The sequence below is a fragment of the Anolis carolinensis genome, chromosome 1 (genome assembly GCF_035594765.1).
Source record: "Anolis carolinensis isolate JA03-04 chromosome 1, rAnoCar3.1.pri, whole genome shotgun sequence".
In the NCBI taxonomy this organism is placed as follows: domain Eukaryota; kingdom Metazoa; phylum Chordata; class Lepidosauria; order Squamata; family Dactyloidae; genus Anolis; species Anolis carolinensis.
This window is the reverse complement of record NC_085841.1, coordinates 133,511,889-133,534,072: the sequence shown is the minus strand read 5'-3', so window position 1 is coordinate 133,534,072 and position 22,184 is coordinate 133,511,889. Positions and strand designations below refer to the sequence as shown.

The 22,184-nt window shown below is 42.3% G+C and overlaps 1 long non-coding RNA gene across 1 annotated transcript; it reads right to left on the bottom strand.

The window, feature by feature from the left end:
- Positions 1 to 5,471: 5,471 nt before the first annotated feature.
- Positions 5,472 to 21,239, bottom strand: LOC134299550 (uncharacterized). Its single transcript, XR_010006769.1, has 3 exons — positions 21,145 to 21,239; positions 7,782 to 7,907; positions 5,472 to 6,521 (listed from the first exon to the last, which is right to left on the bottom strand). It is a non-coding gene; the product is annotated as an uncharacterized LOC134299550 (long non-coding RNA).
- Positions 21,240 to 22,184: the final 945 nt, after the last annotated feature.

Below are 22,184 nucleotides of genomic sequence, written 5' to 3'. Positions count from 1 at the left end.
TCAGAAGTTGGTAGTAAAGACTTGCTGACCTGAGCTTTTCATATATAGGTTCTCACTTCAGATAGAGAAGAAGCTAACAAGATTATTCCTGGTCATTGGCTAAATATCTGCTTATATATCTATCTCCTACCTGGACAGGGCAGTGGGTTAAACCCTTGTGTTGGCAAGACTGCTGACCGAAATGTCAGCAGTTCGAATCTGGGGAGCGGGGTGAGCTCCCATCTGTCAGCTCCTGCTTCCTCTGCGAGGTCATGAGAGAAACCTCCCATAGTAAAACATCAGCATCCCCTGGGTAACATCCTTGCAGACAGCCAACTCTCTCACACCAGAAGCTACTTGCAGTTTCTCAAGTCGCTCTTGACATGGAAAAAAACCCTGGACAGAGCCATTTTCCCTTGGTTTTCCATTTGAAAACTTAGGTATTTATCCCCCAAAGTCAAGGAAGAGGCTGGTCCACAGGGCTCCTTCAAGATCTTCACAGGCTGAAGGTGTGTCTTCCCAAACTACATTCAAGGTGCTGTTCCTTGGCAGGCTGCTGCTATAATAGAAAATGTTGCTCTTGGAGGAGTAAAAACTACAGGATCTGAAAGAAGCATTTTTTTTCCTAGTTAGGGCATCAAAACACCCAGCCCCTAGAGATTCATTAAATCTCTTCTGAATAATGGAAAGGTGAATAATGGAATAATTGTTTCTAATGCAATTCCAGCATAAAAGCCAAATATATTTCATCCACTTTCCTCTAGAGTACTTTTTTGCTTGTAATTCTTCTTCTTCACCCCACCCTAGCCCTGGGGAAAGAGTTTCTGACATCTTCATCTTGGGATCAGTAGCTCCCCAAGGGCTTGTAATGTGAGAGAAATGTCTTCTGTAACCAAAATGTGATACAAATCTTACACAGATTCCCACAAAGCTGCTATGAGCTTGACTACACAAGGGAGGAAAACCCTTGTCTCTATCAAGTCTCTATCTTGTCTGTCTGTCTGTCTAGCCATCTATCTATCACAATATTTTAGGTTGTTCTTAAAATTCTTATCTCCTGGACCTTCCACACAGGCCCAAAACTGGTGATGGATTTCAGATTAACCCGAGGCATCCAAATGATGCCTCAGGTTAGTCCAGATTAAGACAGAGTAAATCATGATTTCCCAATTTATTCTGGATTTTTTTTTAAAAAACCCACTTACTGCAAGGTGTGGATTTTTTCAGGTGTTTGGCCAGTGAGAATTGACTTTTGGGACCACCTTCCAGCATCTTGGGGGGCAATTCCCATAGCCATCCCAGTTCTTTGGGCTCTAATTGCCTGAAGGAGCGGAATAGCACTCCAACTCTTCCCTCCCAGCCCCCTGTTTTTCCTGTAAATTTACCAAAGGGGCCTTCTGACACGTCAAAATGATGCTTTCTTTGAGGGGCTTGAGGATGCAGCCAGATCCCTCTGGCAAATTGACAAGAGAAATGGAGGACTGGCTAGATACCCTCCCAGGTAGCCCCCCCCCCCGGGAAAATTTGTGATTTGGGCCCAATGTGTGGTCTAAATTACAAAGGGAATTGGGATTTTAAATCCCAGTTCCTTTCGTGATTTGGGTCTGTCTGGAAGGGTCCTCCTTCCCTGTTATATGATATCTTACAATCTTTTTATTTTTTATTTTCATGGAATACAGAGTGTTAAATTCTCATCTGAAGCTTGAAATCGCAAAAACCCACATGACATAATGATTAAAAATCTTTTAACTATCCTAACACCACCCTGCCATCAACAAAGTATAAATTTGTATACTCATTCTTGGCACCATTTTAAAATGTTGTATTTTATTTTTTCACTGTCTTGATGCCAATATAATAAATTAAAGTTTTCAGGTATCTCTCTGCTCCTTCTCCTCATTTCCACTGATTCCTTTGGCTGCCTCGTGCCTGTTAATCAGTGAATCTGCAGGGAATTTAAAAAGCAAAGTCCTAGACTTTGCGTCAGAGGAGAAACAGAGAAATGAATGTTCTTGTGATGAAATATTATCAGTTCTTGGCTCAAATACTTCTTCCATAGCCAAATATGTTTGTGTTTGCATTTTCCTGCAACCCCCCAAAATCAGATGATGAACACAGAATTTAGCAGTACAAGAGATAACTCACATTAGGATTCATATCTTTATTGCTCCATCATCAGGCCAGCCTCAAATATTTCCCTCCCTGAGGGAGAGTAGCATGTGACATCTCTGCAAGTTGTGGGGTGTTGTATCCAAACCTAGTCAAGCAGTTTTGACACAGGTTAGGGCTGCAACCTTTACTTATACCATGATCTTATCAACAAAAATATTCAAAACTATTCCACTTTCGCTAAACAAGAGCATGAGAGATTTTGAGCATTATTTTTGCATTTCACAATTTTGTCTGTTCATGATTTGCACAGAAAACACGATTTCACATACAAAAGTTACAATGGACCTTTCATAAAGCACAGTTATAGCACTATGATTTCACTTTAATTTCAAAATCCTGTGAAATTATCGGGTTTGTAATGTATTGAGGCCCAAGAGGAGCCCTCAAGCTAAGAGGAGCCCTCTCCCTAAACTTTGATTCCATAGGATGTTATCGTGGCAGTTAAAATGGGATCAAAACTCTATAACTGTGCAATGTGAAAATGCCCAACTTTTCATTTTAAAAAAGTGTTTGAAAAAAAATGCTATTTTGCTCAACCTCCTCCTTTCCCCACACATTCTATGGAATTGTAAATGTTACATGTTATAATGAGTCTTATTTTTGGTTTAAATATAGATCTGTTAGGGTTTTGGGTGGGATGGATATTTGTTTATGTGTTTTTCTTTTGTATGGCATTGAATGTTTGCTGACTTTGTTGCTCACTGCCCTGAGTCCCTCCAGGGAGATAGGATGGTATATAAATAAAGCATTATTATTATTATTATTATTATTATTATTATTATTATTTCATGAAATGCACACAAATAATAAAACAAATGCAGCAATTGATTGTCTGTGTCTCCTTTCTTACTGAGAACAAGAAAGCTTTTCAGTATTGTTTGTATTTTTATGTGAGGTGATAATCCTTCATGGAGCATCCTTCATCTGTCTAATGGTAAGGTTGGCCACAGTAACTCAATTCTCTTAGAATTTGCTATTCTAAATCTATCATATATATTTATGTATAAGTCAACCTCATGTATAAGTTAGGGTCAAGTATTAAGGCCAAAATTATGGATTTTGATATGTTCCATGGATAAGTCAAGGGTTATCCTATGAAGAGGAGAAAGCATCAATGTTGCTTCAAGGGACCAGCTTTCCATTGCTGTTACTGCCACCATTTCCTGACCCGATATTCAGAGTGGTCAGTAATGGTGTCACAGTGGAGAGGGTAGAGGGGTTAGGTACTTCTCTTCAGTTCTCCTGGGACAGACCAAGAACCTCATCACAGGATGGGCTGCAAGCATCCTAGGATGCAGCACAGCTAATCAATGGAGCCCCATGCCACCCATCACACAATATAGGCTAACCTCTGGTGGGGCTTTGTGGATGAACTAGGGTGCAAGCATTCTAGGACACTTGGCTCAGAACATGGGAGGACTCCCATGTTCCATAAGAAATCATGGGGTTAGCACAGGAGTAAGCCACGTGGTGACCCTTCCCCATACTAGTAAGGGGAGCTGGGATTGCCCCGCTGATTTGTCACAAAGACTGGCAAATCGTCCCAGGAGACCTCATCAATGTAATAAGGTCCTAAGTTCTTGCTTTCCACCGCTCTATTCAGAGAAGGGGATGATAGTTCCTCTATTTTAAAAATAAGAGTTAAGGTTTAGTGCTTACATTGACCAAAAGATAAGTTGAATCATGTTTTGAGTTGATTTTTTGACTAAAATTTCTAGACCCATACAGGAATATATAAAGTAATGGTCACAGAAGACCTGGAGGAAATTTCCACTGGGAGTATAAGATATGAAGAGGGAGAAGCAAAGCTTTCTCTTCCAAGCTGTCTTTTCTGTTAGAAGGCAAGGACAATTGGTCTATAGCCTTAGACAGAAAAGGAGGCAAAGGAATATTAATGTGTTATCTTCTAATACTGTGGTTAACAAAATCATTATTTCTAAGATTCTCAGGCTTCTAGACACAATTCCCAGATTCTTATTGGCCTGTAACCTGCACTATCTGATGGAATGAGTGTCATAGCCTCCTGACCACTAGATTATTTTAATGAGTTTTCTAGGGCTTCCCTTTCTTCCTGTTATTGTCCTCAGGGATGCAAGTGAATGAGGTGCACATAGCAGTAAGAGGTATGGATTCCAGATCTTTGACAGTATTAAAACTTTTTGTAAAACTACTTCTGTACCAAAGAAGGATGTGCTATGTCAGAGATGGGAAATTCCTGAAGGTCTGGGAATTAATTCTACCTTCCCATGAACCTCAGCCATCCACCCACCCTTTCTGACCTTTCTAATTCCCCACTTTAAAAATTACTGTAAAATGGTAAATAATCCTCCAGACGCCTTGGGGAGAGGGCATTTTGTAATTTAAAGGTTATTTTGGGCCCTTCTATGCCTGTTTCAGACCAGAAAAGACTGCTTTTAGAAATAAGGATTGTCTTAGCAAACATTCAGTTGTTTTTTTAAATGGCTATTTGAGGGTCTTTTGCTGTGTGTGTGTGTGGACACCATCATCTTTGAATGGAAAATTATATCTCTGAGCTTTGTGGTGGTAACATCTATCATTTTTGGGCATCAGTTTTTTTTCTTTGCTTGGTGTAGAGTATGCTAGGACACTCTGGATGCATACTTGAACTGTCCTTGGCAGGGGCAATCCTAATTAAGGCTCTGACCTCCCACTTTTTCATTGGTTCTTAAAATGGTCCAGTTTCTTTCTCACATGCCACTTTTGTCCCCAGCTTACTTCAGTTTCTGTAATCTGAATTCAAAGTACCAAAGTAGTACTGGGAGAGAGGATGAAATCTTCACCTTTCAAGTTGACCTGGGTAAAAGCAACTTGCTGCAGCCTTTCCTAGCTTGTAGGGTTGTGCTTTCCAGGTAAACCTTGACCCCTGGGAAGCAGGGAGTTCAAGAGTCATGGGGCAGTCACTGAAAAAGGCCTGCTCTCTTGTTCCCACCAACCAAGCTTGAGATGGAGGTGGGAGTAAGAGAAGGGCCTTTCTTGAAGACCTCAGGGCCCGGGCAGGTTCATACAAGGGGATGTGGTCAGCTAAATAGCTTTACACTCTTTAACTTGTCTTGCAGTACACTTTGGAAGCACGTGTTTTCTAGCTGCTGCACCTTGGAGTTAACTTGAAGCTGCATTGAATGTCCGTGTAGATGTGCCCATTGTCATGCGTCTACGCAGACTCAACAATGAAATTATGTCTTTTCACCTCACTGGATCACAGCTTTGTTCATATTATAGGCGAAACCCTCAGCTATTCTGAATTTCCTTCCTGCTCTTCCTTTTCTTGGATCTGTCAGGACCCAGGCTGCAGAGCACCAATAACCATGCACGGAGACCAGAATCTATCTAATATCTTTATTAAAGGAATATATAAAGTCAATAAAAACAAGTGAAGAATATAGTTCAGAAGTAGACCTTTCAGGAAAGGTCAAATATAGTCCAGGAAAACAATGTCCAATATGTGATATTAGAGTCCAAAGTTATAATCCAATAACCGAAACACACACTTTGCCAGGCAAAGTGTGGGGAAATGACAGGGTCCTTTAGTCCAATGAAGCTTGACAACAAGGCTGGAAGCAAACTAGATTCTTGGCAACAAGGCTTGATACGTGGCTACAAAAGACAATAAGCAAGAACAGGGTCCGTGGCGAGGTCCGTGGAACAAGGAAAGCTTGATGCTAGAACAAGGTCCGTGAAACAAGGCTTGGAACTTGGTCCTGGAGGCAAGGGACTGGAGTAGCGTAGTCCACACACGATCTCACTCCACAAGGTGACGAATTGACTCCGCAAGGATTTCTTTGCGGGCAAACACCTATATAGGATCTTGTTTTCCCGCCAAGGAACACTTTCCCTGGGGAACAAGAAACGAAACCCATACTGTGTCCAGATGCATGACTCCTTAAAGTTTCCCAAGGGAAACAGACTTAATCAGCTAATTGTCTGGCAGCTATCCTGGCGCTCCTGCGAGTCACCTCCCGAGCGCCTCTATCTCGATTATAATAATCCCGGCGAGAAAATGGGGGAGATTTCTGCTCAAGGCTTGTTTGGCTGACTTCTGGTGGGCAAACATCTTGCAGGTGCAAGGGCTCCAATTCTGGCTGAAACGGTGGGAAACCCAAGTTTTCCTCTTCATCTGCCACAATAGTACTGGGAACGGGACTACATGGCCCATGAGTCATCACAGGATCTTACAGAAGTTGCTTCATATAAACATACCCATGGTTAAAATATATAAATGTTTATTGCATGAGCACAATTTCAAAACTTCCAGCATTTTGGCTTCCAGGCCTTTGCAATCACAACAAAAGGCCAAATGGCATGTGGCTTTTACTTGCATGTAGCTTTCCCTGACTGCTTCTGCTCTACACCTGAAAATAGTAACACAAAGAGAATAATTCTCATGATCTCAGTTGGCTACTGCCTGCCTGTCACTGATAATTTGAACCAGCCGAGATGGAAACATCTTTAGCCTATGTCTTTGGTGGGTAACCAAGGGAAGAAAATGCTACAAGTCAGCCCCAAGTTTTATTTTGTTTGTGGCCTAATCTTTTGTGTTCAGGTAGTGGCAGTTTCCCTAAACCATCTTCTGAATCTTGGGGAAGCAGCCAGACCTGTAGGCAATCTGTGTCATGCTGAAGTCAATACGGTAATATGATTTACTTAGTGGCATTGATGTATGACAGTGGGAGAACCCCTGGGTCTGCCTGCCAGCAGCAATAGTACAAAATGACTCACATTTAGAGGGAATGCAACCAAAACTATTTAGCCTATGTCCTTGAGGAGCAGAGAGGAGGAGAAGGAGGAGGGAAGCACAACAGGCATTGATATTGCTGTCTGAGCAGGAGAGCTCTATTGTGTTCTGTGGCCAGAATCTCCTACAATTTATGGCCTTATAAAAACACAGGTTTCCAAGGGCTATTGCACAGGCATGCTATAACAATTATCTCATATTTATGGTTTGGTATATACAATAGGTACCTGAGCTCTTGACTTCTTTCAGAAACATAAACTGGAAGGACTTTTGCTTTCCCACACTTCTTTATTGCATTAGTTGCACGCATGGCTAGATAAATTGTCTGCAGTTGGCAGGAAGGGACATATGTATAGTTTTTTTTTTAAAAAAAAATCTTACAGAAACAGTTAGTGGCATTTTAAAAAATGGTGTTATGCAGTAGTTCCAGAGAATGCTCGACTTTATTTACTTTAGCAAGGAAGCGGTGAGCTTAGGAAAATCTGGCATTTGCATACTGGGATGTCTTTCTAGATTTGATTTCCTTGCCAAATATGAAGCCTCTAATTGACTTCTCACTAATTACCCAGTTCCCCAAGGAGGCTTGCCTTCACTTTTTCTCAGGTGATATTAACCAACAATTCTGAATCATCCAAGGGGTTCCAACTGAATTTTTATGCCACCATCATTTGAGAGAGAAAAAGAAGAAAGGTGATTTGGTGTCATCCAGTTGGAAAATTTCTATTAATGCTAGCAGAAAAGGTGTCAAAGCTTTTAGTAATGAATGTGAGTACAAGCAGGCAGAAAGACAGACATATTGGGGGAGGGGGGAGGATGGCAATTGCAACCTTTTGCCATGATACTAAGAAAAGCTCTGAAGAAGGCACAAATTAAATACCTTTTATCACTTCAAGATTTCATTCAAGAACTAACAAGTGGGAAATCCCTGTTGCTCAGAGCATCATTGTAGGTATCAGTTTGCTTGTGGTTTGTGGTTGTTTTCCTTTTGCCAGAACCATAACAGCTAGGGAGACAAAAAGAATTTGTTGACTGTCAGATTTTTAAATAAAGCATACACACCACAGTATCATGCCTATATCCCTACAGCTGAAAAGCATATTCCGAATGATCAGATTACTATTTTACAACCCCCAAAACAATTTAGGACTTATTATTATTATTATTATTATTATTATTATTATTATTATTATTATTAGTCCTAAATTGTTTTAGGGGTTGTAAAATTCTCAAAAACAAGCTCAATGGAGGCAACACCATCAAGGCCATAAACACCTGGGCCATTCCTGTCGTAAGATATACTGCTGGCATTATAAATTGGACACATGCAGAACTGGACAATTTGGACAGAAAAACAAGAAAACTCATGACCATTCATCATTCACTGCACCCTCGCAGTGATGTTGACCAGCTATATCTGCCTAGAAGATCTGGTGGCAGAGGACTCTTGCAAGTAAAACAAGCAGTCAAAGAAGAAGAACATGCCCTGGCAGAATATGCCCTGGCAGTAAAGCAAAGTGAAGAACCTGCTTTGATTGAAGTAAAAAATCAGAAACTCCTCAAAGCACAGCAGACAAAAAATCAGTACAAGAAAACCGCACTACAAACTAGAGCTGACAGCTGGCACAACAAAACATTGCATGGAAAGTTCCTTGACAAAACTGAAGGAAAAGATGATAAGAAGAATATCTGGCTATGGCTCACGAATGGGACACTGAAGAAGGAGACAGAAGGCCTGATCCTTGCAGCCCAGGAGCAAGCCATCAGAACAAATGCAATTAAGGCCAAGATCAAAAAAATCAGCTGATGATCCAAAATGCAGACTGGGCAAGGAAGCTGATGAAACCATTGAACATATCCTCAGCTGCTGTCAGAAAATTGCTCAGACTGACTACAGAGGCACAACTATGTGGCCCAAATGATTCATTGGAACTTATGCCTCAAGTACCACCTCCCTGCAGTAAAATACTGGTGGGATCACAAACCTGCAATGATAATGGAAAATGAACATGCAAAGATACTGTGGGACTTCCGAATCCAGACATACACCAGACATCACAGTTGTGGAAAAGAAAAAGATTTGGATTATTGATGTCGCCATACCAGGTGACAGTTGCTTTGACGAAAAACAACAGGAAAAACTCAGCCGCTATCAGGACCTCAAGATTGAACTTCTAAAACTCTGGCAGAAACCAGTACAGATGGTCCTGGTGGTGATCGGCACATTGGGTGCTGTGCTAAAAGATCTCAGCCCGCATTTGGAAACAATAGACATTGACAAAATTATGATCTGCAAACTGCAAAAGGCCACCTTACTGGGATCTGCGCGCATCATCCGAAAATACATCACACACTCCTAAATACTTGGGAAGTGTTCGACTTGTGATTTTGTGATACGAAATCCAGCATATCTATCTTGTTTGCTGTGTCATACAATGTCATTGTGTCAATAATAATAATAATAATAATAATAATAATAATAATAATCTCTTAATAATAATAAACTGAGTTGTTGATGGGCAATGAATGCTATGGAACTGTTAATATCAAGAGAGGAATTTTCCAGGGCGACTCACTATCACCACTGCTGTTCATCATTGCGATGGTCCCTCTGTCAGTAATTCTACAGAAAACAAACCTGGGCTACCAAACAGCAAGAAATTCACCAAAAATTTCCCACTTGCTATACATGGATGATCTAAAGCTTTACGGAAAATCAAAAACAGAAATCTAATCACTGACCAACACAGTCAGAATCTTCAGCACTGACATCAGTATGGAGTTCGGCCTAGATAAATGTGCCACAGTAGCATTAAAGAAAGGGAAAATTACTCACAGCAAGGGCATAGAGATGCCAAATGGACAAACCATAAAATGCAATCAGCCTGAAGCCTATAAATATCTGGGCATATTACAGCTGGACAATATCAAGCATGGGCATGTGAAAAATGTGGTCAGCAAATAATATATCCAAAGAGTCAGAAAGATTTTGAAGAGCAAATTAAATGGTGGAAATACGATCAAGGCTATCAACACCTGGGCCATCCCCGTCATTAGATACACTGCTGGAATTGTGAACTGGACACAAGCAGAGCTAGATGTTTGGACAGAAAAACAAGAAAACTGATGACAATCCACTACTAATTACACCCGCGTAGTGATGTCGACAGACTTTACCTGCCCAGAAAATCGGGAGGCAGAGGGCTTCTGCAAGTGAGACAAATGGTAGAGGAAGAGAAACATGCCCTGGCAGATTATGTGAAAGGAAGTCAAGAACCAACATTGAGGGAAGTCAATAGTAGTAAACTGCTTCAAGTGCAAAAGACAAAGGATGTGTGACGGCGCGAGTGGCGCCATCTATATGTCAAACTATAAGTTGCAAGATTTGAATTGTTGTATCATGCCTGATTTTGCCCTTACCCTGTAAATGTAGTTGGATTGGTTATTTATATCTGTCAATCAATGTTGTTTGTACCTGTTATATTGCTCACTTAGCAAAACTGTTTGGCTCCGCCTCTTCCTGGAGTAGGACAGTGTTTCCTCCTTTCATTCCACCAGCAAGCTCTCTACCGGATGGACGTGAAAGAGAGGCTTGGCTCTGAAAGCCCTTCAAAAGTTACCTCTCAGCACCAATTCTGAGGTTCTTACCCTTGGGACTCACACTTCATGTTCAGGGCCAACCTGAACAACGTTGAGGAGTCTCAAGCGCCTTCACATCAGTCCTTTGGCAACAGAGGAAGACTCTTGTCTTCAGATATAGGTCATTGGACTGAGGCTGAGTTTGCTCCGGCATTCACAGCCAGAGAAAGAGGGATCTAGAAGGCTCCACGGACTTAAACAATCAAAGACTGTAATGTATATTTTCTTTTACCCCCTTTGTGAACAATAAACCCAGTTTTTGAGTTATCTACAGTGTTTTGGTCCTTGGGAGTTCTAGTTTCCCTAAAGGAGGGCAAGAAGCAATCCCCTGGGGAAAGATGTCACGTCCATGCCTCTTTCACTAAGAGTACAGCCCCAGGCGCGACGGCACAGTGCTGAGAGGACCCTTCTTTTCCAGCAGTGCTGAGAGACGCCTTCTTTTCCAGAAGTACTGAGAGAGGAGCCTTCTTTTCCAGAACTGCTGAAAGAAGCCTTCCAGAAGTGCTAAGAAGGGAAAAGAAGGAGTGAAAGGGCCTTACATTTGCCAAGCCCATAGTCTCCTAAAGATAAAGAAGTCAAAGGAAGCCCAGCCTTCAAAAAATTGAGACATTTACAAGCTTTTTCGCTCTTTTGCATCTCAAGCCACCAGCAAATCCCTACATCCAGCTCTTGCAGCTGTAACAATTTCAAGCCTTCTGCAAAGTGGATACATTTGCTAGAAGCCTAGCCTTTGCAAAATTGAGACATTTGCTAGGTTTCCCGCCTTTTTTTGCATCTCAAGCAACAAATTGATACATCCAGCTCTTGCAGCTGCAGCAAGTTCAAGCCTTCTGCAAAGTGGATACATTTTGCTAGAAGCCTAGCCTTTGCAAAATTGAAACATTTGCTAGGCTTCCCACCTTTTCTGTTTCTCAAGCTAGCCAGCTAATGGCTACATTCAGCTCTTGCAACTGCACAAGATCAAGCTTTTTGCAAAGTAGATACATTTCTCCAGAAGCCAGCCTTTACAGCTCAACCAAGCCTCTTCCAGAACCCAGTTTGCAAAGCAATAAATTCCAACCTTCTGCAGTTCCTGCCATTTCTTCAGAGCCTGCTGCAAGTTTATGAAAGCCCAGGCTTAACTTCCCAGTTAAGCAGCTGTTTTAATTGTCTTGTTTAAAATTTTGCATTGCCTTTTTGTGTGCCTTTAATTGTATAGTTATATAGTATTGCATTTTGTACTGTTTGAAACTTGGGATAAGTTTCCTTTTGAATCACAGAATGTCAAGTCATAGCAATGAGATTTTGCAAACAAGGGTCAAATCCCCCCGCCCAGTCAGAGAAAGGCACCCCACAGAGAAAACAATGCTCTGCCTTTTGCAGCAGGAAGGCCAGCTTAGGCAGAGGTTTAACAGAGCTTGGCAAAACCTGCCGACCATAGCTGATGCAATAAGGGCATCCCTTGGCCCAAAGGAAAAGGAAATTCTTAGGCAGGAATTTTTAAAGGCCTTCAATAATGGGAGTGCTATTGCAGAAGAAATAATCTATGTACTGAACAAAATTAACACTCCAGAGTCTTTAGATAGGGCTAAGGAAATTTCTTTTAGCCTACAAGAAGAGAGGAGGCGCTACAGCGCGGTTCTATCTGAACCAGAGCCCAGTTCCTTATTCAAAGGTGCAGAAGAAAGGGTTCAAGGCTCCCCATGTGTAAGCCCTTAGATCCAGTCTGCTCAAGATTCTATCTAATGATGCTAGCCTTAAATCCAAGCATTCATCTAGGCGTAGCAGTTCCTCCCAATCCACACATTCATTCATCAGTACTTCTTCCAAAGCAGCCCACTACAACAGAGAGGCTGTCCGTTTGAAAATTAGAAAAGAGGTTTTAGAAGCAGAGGCGTCTGCAGAAATGGCTAAGCAAGACCTTGCCTTCAACGAAGAGGAACTCCTCCTTCAACAGGCTAAAGCCAAGCAGAAACTGCTTCTAGCTCAGGCTAGGGCCCAACAAGAAGCTGACCTAGCACAGGCCAGGGCCCAGAGAGAAATAGAGCTTGCAATGGCTGAAGCCAAGCAAGATGAGCTGCAACGGGATCTAGATCTGCTTCAAGTAAAAAGAGACACAGCACAAAAGATAGTCAGAGCTAACGTTCTAGCCAAAGCCCTATCACAGGAACTAACCCAAGAAAACCTTAGTTTCCTGCCAACACAAGAGCCTACAGCAAAGGTTTCAGCACATCTGCAACTGGAATCACCTGTAGTACAGAATCATATCTCCTTTTGCCACCTTGAAGATCGCTCACCTGTTCCAGTGTTCGCAACTTCAAGGCCAGCCCATTCCTCAGAAGTACACCAAAGCACAGCCGGGAGAGTGCCATCATCTCTGTCAGAGTCCATCCCTGCACTTAGGCCTCAGAGATACCACCTGTCTACTTGGGAACGAAAGGATGACGTCTTTCAACAACATCCAGATGTCCATCCACATTGGCAAGGCATGGCCGGGAGTGAACCACCACATTCATCCCTGCATACCAAGTCAATTCTCCCATCGCTGAAGATGAAGGCTTCAGAGGTGCTGCCTGCCAGCAATCTGCTGAACCCAGCATCGCCTACCATCGCGACAAGATGTGTTCAACCGAAGAACATTGACTTCGTCGGGCCACATCACACTCCTCAGATGTACCCTTACACACTGGAGTCTCAATTGGGTTCCCTCTTGAGAAATCCAAGAAGAGACATCAGAGACAAAGGCGTCCAGAAATTCACTGACCGACCGGATGACTACCTTCTGTGGAAAATCACCTTCATGAGGGCCATTCGAGATTTCAAGCTAGAAGCGGATTAAGAACTGTCCCTTCTTATGGCGTGGCTTGGACCCAGCTCAGCCGAGCAAGTAAAAAGACTTTATGCTGCTCATGTAGCAGACCCCCAAAGAGCTTTGTCCACAGCGTGGTCTCGCTTGGACCAGCGCTTCGGTGCGAGCACTGACATAGAAGCGTCCCTCATGGATCGACTCGACAGGTTCCCATCACTGAAGATGAAAGATTGCAAACAGCTTTGGGACTTTAGTGATCTTTTACTAGAGCTAGCTTCAGCCAAAGGAAATCCAGAGCTGCCAGGTTTAGCATGTCTGGACCAGCACACGTCACAGAGTGCCATTCTCTGCAAACTTCCCTTTCCTCTTCGAGAAGCTTGGGGGAAACAGGTGTTCAAGTACAAAGAGGCAAATGCAAATGTATACCCGCTCTTCACTTTTTCGGTGGATTTCGTCACTAGAGCAGCCCGTGAGAGGAATGACCCTCAGACAGGTCTTCTCGCTTTGTACCAAGACCTAAAGCCTGAAAAGACCTCCAAAGAAGACAAAGCCCAGGGCAAAGATCTTAGAAAGAACCTGAGTGTCAAGATGACAGACGCAACTCCTGCAACTTCTGCTCAACCAGTCAGCAACAACACCATATCCTGTCCCATTCATCAAAGGCCACACAGCCTAGCTGAATGCAGAGAGTTCGCAAAGAAGCCTTACAAAGAACGACTCCAAATAGTTCAAAAGGCCAAGGTGTGCTTTAGATGCTGCAGCGCCACTATTCACTTCTCCAAAGACTGCAAAGAAAAGGTTAAATGCCAACACTGCAACAGCATCAAGCATTGCTCTGCAATGCACAACTTCGATTCCCCTCAATTCAAAGCAAAGTCAAATTCTCCTGCCAAAGAAGAAACCAAAGAAGACCAAAAGCCTACAGAACCTCAGGTAGCCCTCAAGGCTCCTGCGGTTGCCTGCACCAAGCTTTGTCAAAATAGCCACAAGCCCAGGATTTGCCACCCAATCTGCCTGGCAGAGGTGTATCCAGACAAGCAGCCATGGAATAAGAAAAGGGTCTACGTCGCCTTGGATGCCCAAAGTGATGCATCTCTTGCAACCCCAGAGTTCTTCGACATGTTCGACCTTCATACAGAGACAATAGATTACACCATATCCACTTGTTCTGGAAAGAATAAGATGAATGGCAGAGTTGCAACAAAGTTCAAAATCTCGCCTGTCAGACAAAAGGTCAGGTACGATCTTCCTGACCTTATAGAATGCAGCCTGATTCCCAGGAACAAAGAACAGATAGCCACGAAAGAGGTGGTACAAGCCCATCCTCATCTAAAAGGTATTCAAGATCTAATTCCAGCTTTGGACTTGGAAACAGACATCGTCATGCTTATCAGTGCAGATTGTCCCACACTGTTCCGTGTTAGCAACCAGATTGAAGGTCCTAAGGGATCACCCATGGCCCAGCAGTTGCCTTTAGGATGGACGGTGTTAGGCCCAGTCTGCCTGAACAAAATGTTCCAGCCTGTCACTAAAAGGCCTTCACTAATGCAAGGATGTGCCAGCCACATCTCAGTTTGCTGCCAGGGAGTAATGCCCGATTACTCTTCCATCATCGAAGTCACAGAGAGAGATGAGCAAACAGCCTTCTCTAAAAATGATCAGAAGTTTCTTGAGATGATGAACAACCAAGTCACTCAAGACCCTGAAGGTAATTGGATAGCACCTTTACCTTTCAAGCCGGAAAGACCATCTCTACCCAACAACAGAGATGTTGCCCTTCATCGTCTCCTGTCCTTAAGAAGAAGGATGCTAAAGGATCTGAAGGTAAAGACCCAGATCACCCAGTTTGTGGAAGACCTCTTCAGAAACAACTATGCTGAACCAGCCAGCGTGTGTGTGGAGGGAGAAGAGCAGTGGCATTACATATCCACTTCAGAAAATCCGACAGATGTGACATCCCGAGGAACATCAGCCGCAAAGTTGTCCAAGTCATCCTGGATCACTGGACCCAAATGTCTTCAAAATCCTTCCTTTCCAGAAAGCATTTCCGTGCTCAAAGACACCGAGTTGCCAGAAATTCAGTCCTGCAAATCTACCATCGATGGCCAAGACTTATTAAGGCAAGGTTTAAATCCAGCCAAGTTTGAAAGATTTTCAAAATGGACTAGACTTCAGGCAGCCATTGCCAGGCTCATACATTACATCACTACAAAAAACAGTGGTGCAATTCAGCCCCAAGATCTTTCAAAAGCCTCAACAGTCATCCTGAGATCCACTCAAAGACAGTGTTTTTTTTAGAAGAAATAGCTTGTCTAGAAAGAAAAGCATCCTTGCCCAAAAATAGTTGTTTAAAGGACTTGAACCCCTTCCTGGACAATGAGGGTCTCCTTAGGGTTGGAGGTAGACTAAAAAGAGCAAAGATTAGATCCTGTGTTAAAAATCCTGTTATTTTGCCACACCATAGCCACATAGCTCTGCTGTTGACACAGCATTTCCACGCAAAGGTCAAACACCAAGGAAGGTCATTTACTGAGTCTGCCCTAAGAAACAATGGATTTTGGTTTGTTAATGCTAGTAAAGGTTGGGGATTTGATGTTACTTGAACAAAAAGATGCTCCTAGACACCAATGGGCTAAGGATATTGTGTCAAAATTATATCCTAGTTCTGACAATAGAGTGCGCAAGGCCCAGGTTAAGGTCGTCTCTAACGAAAAGGTTTCTTTGTTTGACAGGCCTATTAGCGACATGGTTGTGTTATTTTCAGAAGACATACAGTCTAAAGTTATAAGAGTTAAAGGTATTTAACTCCATTTTGTTTAGATTTCCGAAAGTTCGGAAATCTAGGCCGGGAGTGTGACGGCGCGAGTGGCGCTATCTATATGTCAAACTATAAGTTGCAAGATTTGAATTGTTGTATCATGCCTGATTTTGCCCTTACCCTGTAAATGTAGTTGGATTGGTTATTTATATCTGTCAATCAATGTTGTTTGTACCTGTTATATTGCTCACTCAGCAAAACTGTTTGGCTCCGCCTCTTCCTGGAGTAGGACAGTGTTTCCTCCTTTCATTCCACCAGCAAGCTCTCTACCGGATGGACGTGAAAGAGAGGCTTGGCTCTGAAAGCCCTTCAAAAGTTACCTCTCAGCACCAATTCTGAGGTTCTTACCCTTGGGACTCACATTTCATGTTCAGGGCCAACCTGAACAACGTTGAGGAGTCTCATGCGCCTTCACATCAGTCCTTTGGCAACAGAGGAAGACTCTTGTCTTCAGATATAGGTCATTGGACTGAGGCTGAGTTTGCTCTGGCATTCACAGCCAGAGAAAGAGGGATCTAGAAGGCTCCACGGACTTAAACAATCAAAGACTGTAATGTATATTTTCTTTTACCCCTTTGTGAACAATAAACCCAGTTTTTGAGTTATCTACAGTGTTTTGGTCCTTGGGAGTTCCAGTTTCCCTAAAGGAGGGCAAGAAGCAATCCCCTGGGGAAAGATGTCACGTCCATGCCTCTTTCACTAAGAGTACAGCCCCAGGCGCGACGGCACAGGATGAATACCGTAAAAACACAATCCAGAACAGAAGAGAAAACTGGCAAAAGAAGGCTCTCCATGGACAGTTTCTGGAAAAATTGAGAGCCGAATTGACCAAGAAAAAACATGGCTGTGGCTCACAAATGGAACTTTGAAAAAGGAGACAAAGGGCTTGATTCTGGCAGCCCAAGAACAAGCCATTAGAACCAATGCCATCAAAGCCAAAATTGAAAAGTCGACGATAGACTCTGCAAGGAAGCAGATGAAACAATAGATCACATCCTCAGCTGCTGCAAGAAGATTGCACAGACAGACTATAAGCAGAGGCATAACACCGTTGCTCAAATGATTCATTGGAACTTGTGCCACAAATACCATCTGCCTGTGACAAAGAACTGGTGGGATCACAAGCCGGAAAAAGTTACAGAGAATGAACATGTCAAGCTACTCTGGGACCTCCAAATTCAGACAGACAGAGTTTTGGAGCACAATACTCCTGACCTCACGATCCTGTTAAAAAACAAAGTATGGATTGTTGATGTTGCAATCCCAGGGGACAGAAGGATTGAATAAAAACAACTTGAAAAACTGACACAATATGAGGATTTAAAGATCGAATTACAAAGACTCTGGCACAAGCCAGTCAAGGTGGTCCCAGTGGTGATTGGCACACAGGGTGCAGTGCCTAAAGACCTTGGCCTGCACTTAAACACAATCGGCGCTGACAAAATTACCATCTGCCAGCTGCAGAAAGCCACCTTACTGGGATCTGCACGCATTATTCGCCGATACATCACACAGTCCTAGACACTTGGGAAGTGTCTGACGTGTGATCCAATACAACAGCCAGCAAAGTGTCTGCTGTGGGCTCATCTTGTTGTGTTTCAAATAATAATCTGTATTTCTTCCCTGGCACCATCCCCCAAAAGGGACTCGGGGTGATGTACAAACACTCGTAATAAAATAATACATACTGTGCAATAAATACAGATACATCAATATCAAATGAAAACATAATTTACATCATCAATACATAAAACAATACCACAATAAAATCAATCAACCCTAAAATAGACATCAATAAAACGTTACGGTAATTATAGACATAAAATGAATAACAACCAACCAGTCATATAAAGTGCTTTCAGTGAGCACTTACATGGGATCATGTTACATGGGATTTGTAGTTGGGTGAGGCACCATCATTGCTTGACAGAGAAGGCTAAAGCCCTTGGTAAAACCACAATTTCCAGGATTCCATAGCATTGAACCACAGCAGATAAAGATGTGTCCAGCTACATTAATTCTACAGTGTTGTCAGAGATGCAGACTAAATCTCCCAGCAACAAGCAAGCCATACTGCTGATGGAACATCAGCTTAAGATGGAGATAACATGGTAGGATGTATCTGCCAGAGTTTCCCATGCCATCACCCACTGACACACTAGAGATCTGGGAAAAAAAATGTCAAGCTACAACTCCTATATGCTGCTGGGGACCTCAGCTCCCATAACTTCAGTGCTGGAGTGCGGAATTCTGGTTCTTAAAAAACAACTTAAGCCCAACATCAGATTCAGGTGGCAGCCCCTTCACTCTGCCTAATGATAGTACCAGCCTTCAAATGACATTTAAAAAATATTTTTTATGTATAGATGAAATTTGTATCCCAGCCTTTTGGTGATGACATCTCACTTGACAGTTAACAGCAATTCAAAGCAGTAATTAAAAACAACAAAACCCATATTGAAAGCAACAACAGGTAGACATAACTAGAGATGGTCCAAGTCTTATGAGCTATCTAGCTTGCATACCTTCCATCATTTTAAAGAATGTGCATCTACACTGTAGAACCGATATAGTTTGTCATCACGTTAGCTAACTCAAGGATATGGAACTATAGCAGTTGTAGTTTTACAAGGTTTTTAGTCTGCTCTGCTAAAGGGAGATGGTGTCTCACAAAACTGCAACTTCCAGAACTCCATAGTATTGAGCTTGGCAATTAAAGTGCTGTCAAGGTATATTTATTGTACAGTGTAGACCAGTGGTTCTCAACTTGGGGTCCCCAGGTGTTTTTGGCCTACAACTCCCAGAAATCCCAGCCAGTTTACCAGGTGTTAGGATTTGTGGGAGTTGAAGGCCAAAAACATCTGGGGACCCCAGGTTGAGAACCACTGGTGTAGATGCACCCTAAGCCACATCAGAGTGTATTCATTTAGCCAGACAATAATAGAACAAAACTCATTAATGAGGAAGAATACACAAAGCTTTTTTAAACAAAGAAACCCTGACATTTATGTAATGAGATTAGGGAGGGGAAATCTATATTTTGTGCAAAGTTATTTCATTATGAGGATTTGTTCATAAAAATATTTAGGATTTCTAGAACAATCATGTATCACTATCAATACACACTCTGCAGTATTAGAACATCTACACCATCCTTCAATTAAAGTAAATAACACAGTGTCCCATGCAATCAATTCCAGTAACTGTGCTAGTATCAAAATTACTGTTTAATATTTGGATATACACTCCCCAAAACCAGAATCCATGGTCTTCAAATAGTCTTTTAAAATCCATGTGCATGGAGGTGAGGGAGTGTTTTTTTTAATACCCATTGCAGATTCTTCTTTGATTGCTACCTCAAAAGTCTCTGTTATGTAAAATTAGATACCACAGCTGCAAGTTTATAATTTAGAAGACTAGGTCTTAAAAATATCTTCATTTTGCCTGCCTTAATAAGTTTCTCATTATGAATCCCATGATCTAGGTTTTCATCAGCAGGGAGTCTCTGAATGAATGGTGTGAGGAAGGCAGAGCGAGTTGCAAAGCTAGTGTTAACTAAGGGTGGGCTGGAATTCATCCCAGATATAAACCGATCTGGAATAGTCTGCTTGGGGCAGATGTATTCCAGAGTAGAAAGCACAGAGAACATTTCCAAAGAAGAAGAGAAACACTTTCCCAGACTTCATGCAAATGTGCAGATATTTGGAGTGAGAGGTGAATCCTGCTACTTTGATCCCACTCATCTTTTTTTGACCACGTGTTGAAAGTTTGAAGAGGGGCTAATCTGGCCCAGCAGTTAACATTTAGATTTTAAAAAATGTAAAATCCCACAGCGTTGCAGTATAGAAACCATTGAGAGCACACCAATGTTTAAACTGTGACCCCAAATATCTTGAGACACGAAGAGCGTCTGGCCTTGATTTTAATTAAGAATGTTCTCTGAACTTAGTCTAGTTACAGATAGGCATGATTTTTACAAGTGCTTTTTTGGACCAGATTTCTTAGAATCCTCCAGGCATAATGATCAAAGACTGTGTTGGCTGGCAACAATGGAGGGGCGGGATGTTTTGTACGTTGTGGCCCAAAGAAAGCCTCTTTCCCAAGCACTGAAGGGAGCTGTTTGGTAAATGGAGCTCATATAAGTCAGGATGTATATGTATAGACTCTCTAGTCACCAGTGGGTTTCCATGGATGAGGGGCTTTGAATCATGGTCTCCTGGAGCCCTAGTTTAATGCCCAAACCACTACAGCACAATATCTTGTAGGTACACATGCAAGTTTGAAGGAAAAGTCAGACAAAGCTATGATTGTGCAGCATTTGGTTCTTCGGATGCTATTGAACTACATCTCTCAGAAGCCCATGGGAATCACTGTAGCTCAAAACAAAGAGTCAATTGTCCCTTCCATCCTACCCCAAAACTAGGAACTGAGTGTGACTAGGTACAGTGTTTTCCCTTAACCAGCCATGATTTTTCACTTTTATGAGGACCCTGTGCCCCTAAGCCCAGCAAATGTGGAGGGCAGACTGTATGTCTAAAACTTAATCATTTAAACAGATGAATCCAAATAAAGTAGTTGATTTAAAATGGCTTAAATGGGAGTTAGTCATCCTGCCTCTTCCTGGCACTTTCCCCAAGGTCGAATGTATTGTGCAAAAGGCACCTGTCCAGCTATATGTGCTTATGATTCAGAAATGAGCGGAGTCTGGAATGTCCTGAATTAGGGATTGGGCCACTTTCTCCCACATCCCACCATATTTTTCCAGTGGCTTGGCCTTTACAGGGCTTATGATGTGTATATACCTGTTGGAAGATGTTAACATGATGTTCTTGGATTACATTCAAGAGGGAGTGAAGGCCATATTGACTGGCTTGGTGGGAGAAAGGGATCAGTAGACATTTTCCCCTTGTCCATGGCAATGAGATGGAGGCCCCAGTGGTGCAGTGGGCTAAACCCTTGTGCCAGCAGGACTGATGACCTGAAAGCTGGGTAACTGACCTGAAGGGTGATGGTTCAAATCCAACCTGGGGAGAATGCAGATGAGCTCCTTCTATCAGCTCCAGCTCCATGCGGGGACATGAGAGAAGCCTCCTACAAGGATGGTAAAACATCAAAACATCCGGGCATCCCCTGGGCAATGTCCTTGCAGACAGACAATTCTCTCACACCTGAAGCAACTTGCAGCTTTTCAAGTCACTCCTGACACGAAAAAAATGGCAGTGAGAGAATATCTGACTTCAGTGTACACCTTGGCACCCTTTCTGTGAAGGATAAAACTCTGGAACATCCTGTTTTGGTTCTGATACCCATGAGGTAGGGAAAGAGTATATCCTTGAGGTTTGTTCTTACCTATATAGCTTTGGGACCTGGGAAGGGGGATGCCTTGGGTTTACCTTCTAGTAAATGTATGGCCAGGGAGCCACCCAGTTATTGTATAGTTTTCAGAATATAGCTACTTAACTAAAAAAATATATTGAAGATGCAATCAAGCATTGACATCTGGCCTCACTTGGATTAGCATTAGGTTGCTCCCTTTTCTAGTTCCTTCCCAGGTTCGATTCAAATTAAACATTAAAGTGGCTCTTATACAACCCATCTTTCTCGTCTTGTTATTGTATAGTTGGTCATCAAATGCATCCACTTTCACTGAACCGAGTGCACAAATTTCAGGACATGTTGCTGAGAAATTCACCTGCTTATATTAATATATTTTGGTTTCTCCTATGGGATAGTGTCCAAATAATGAGCTGTGATTCATCAGAATGATTCATCTTGTCCCTACTCTGGGAACAGGAAAAGGTAGGAAGGCTGTAATTCAGTGACAAACATCAGTTGGATGACATGGCTCATATTCAATAAATAATCTGATTTGAAGTTACACACACAAAAGAAAACTATATTTACAATGGAATGGATGTTTCATATCAGAAGAGTTCTAATGAATTTGCAAACTTTCTTTGAGTGTTTTAGAAGTGCAAAGATGATCTCATACAAGATATTGCTTAAGGCTAAGAGACCTTTTCTGGTAAAAACAGCAA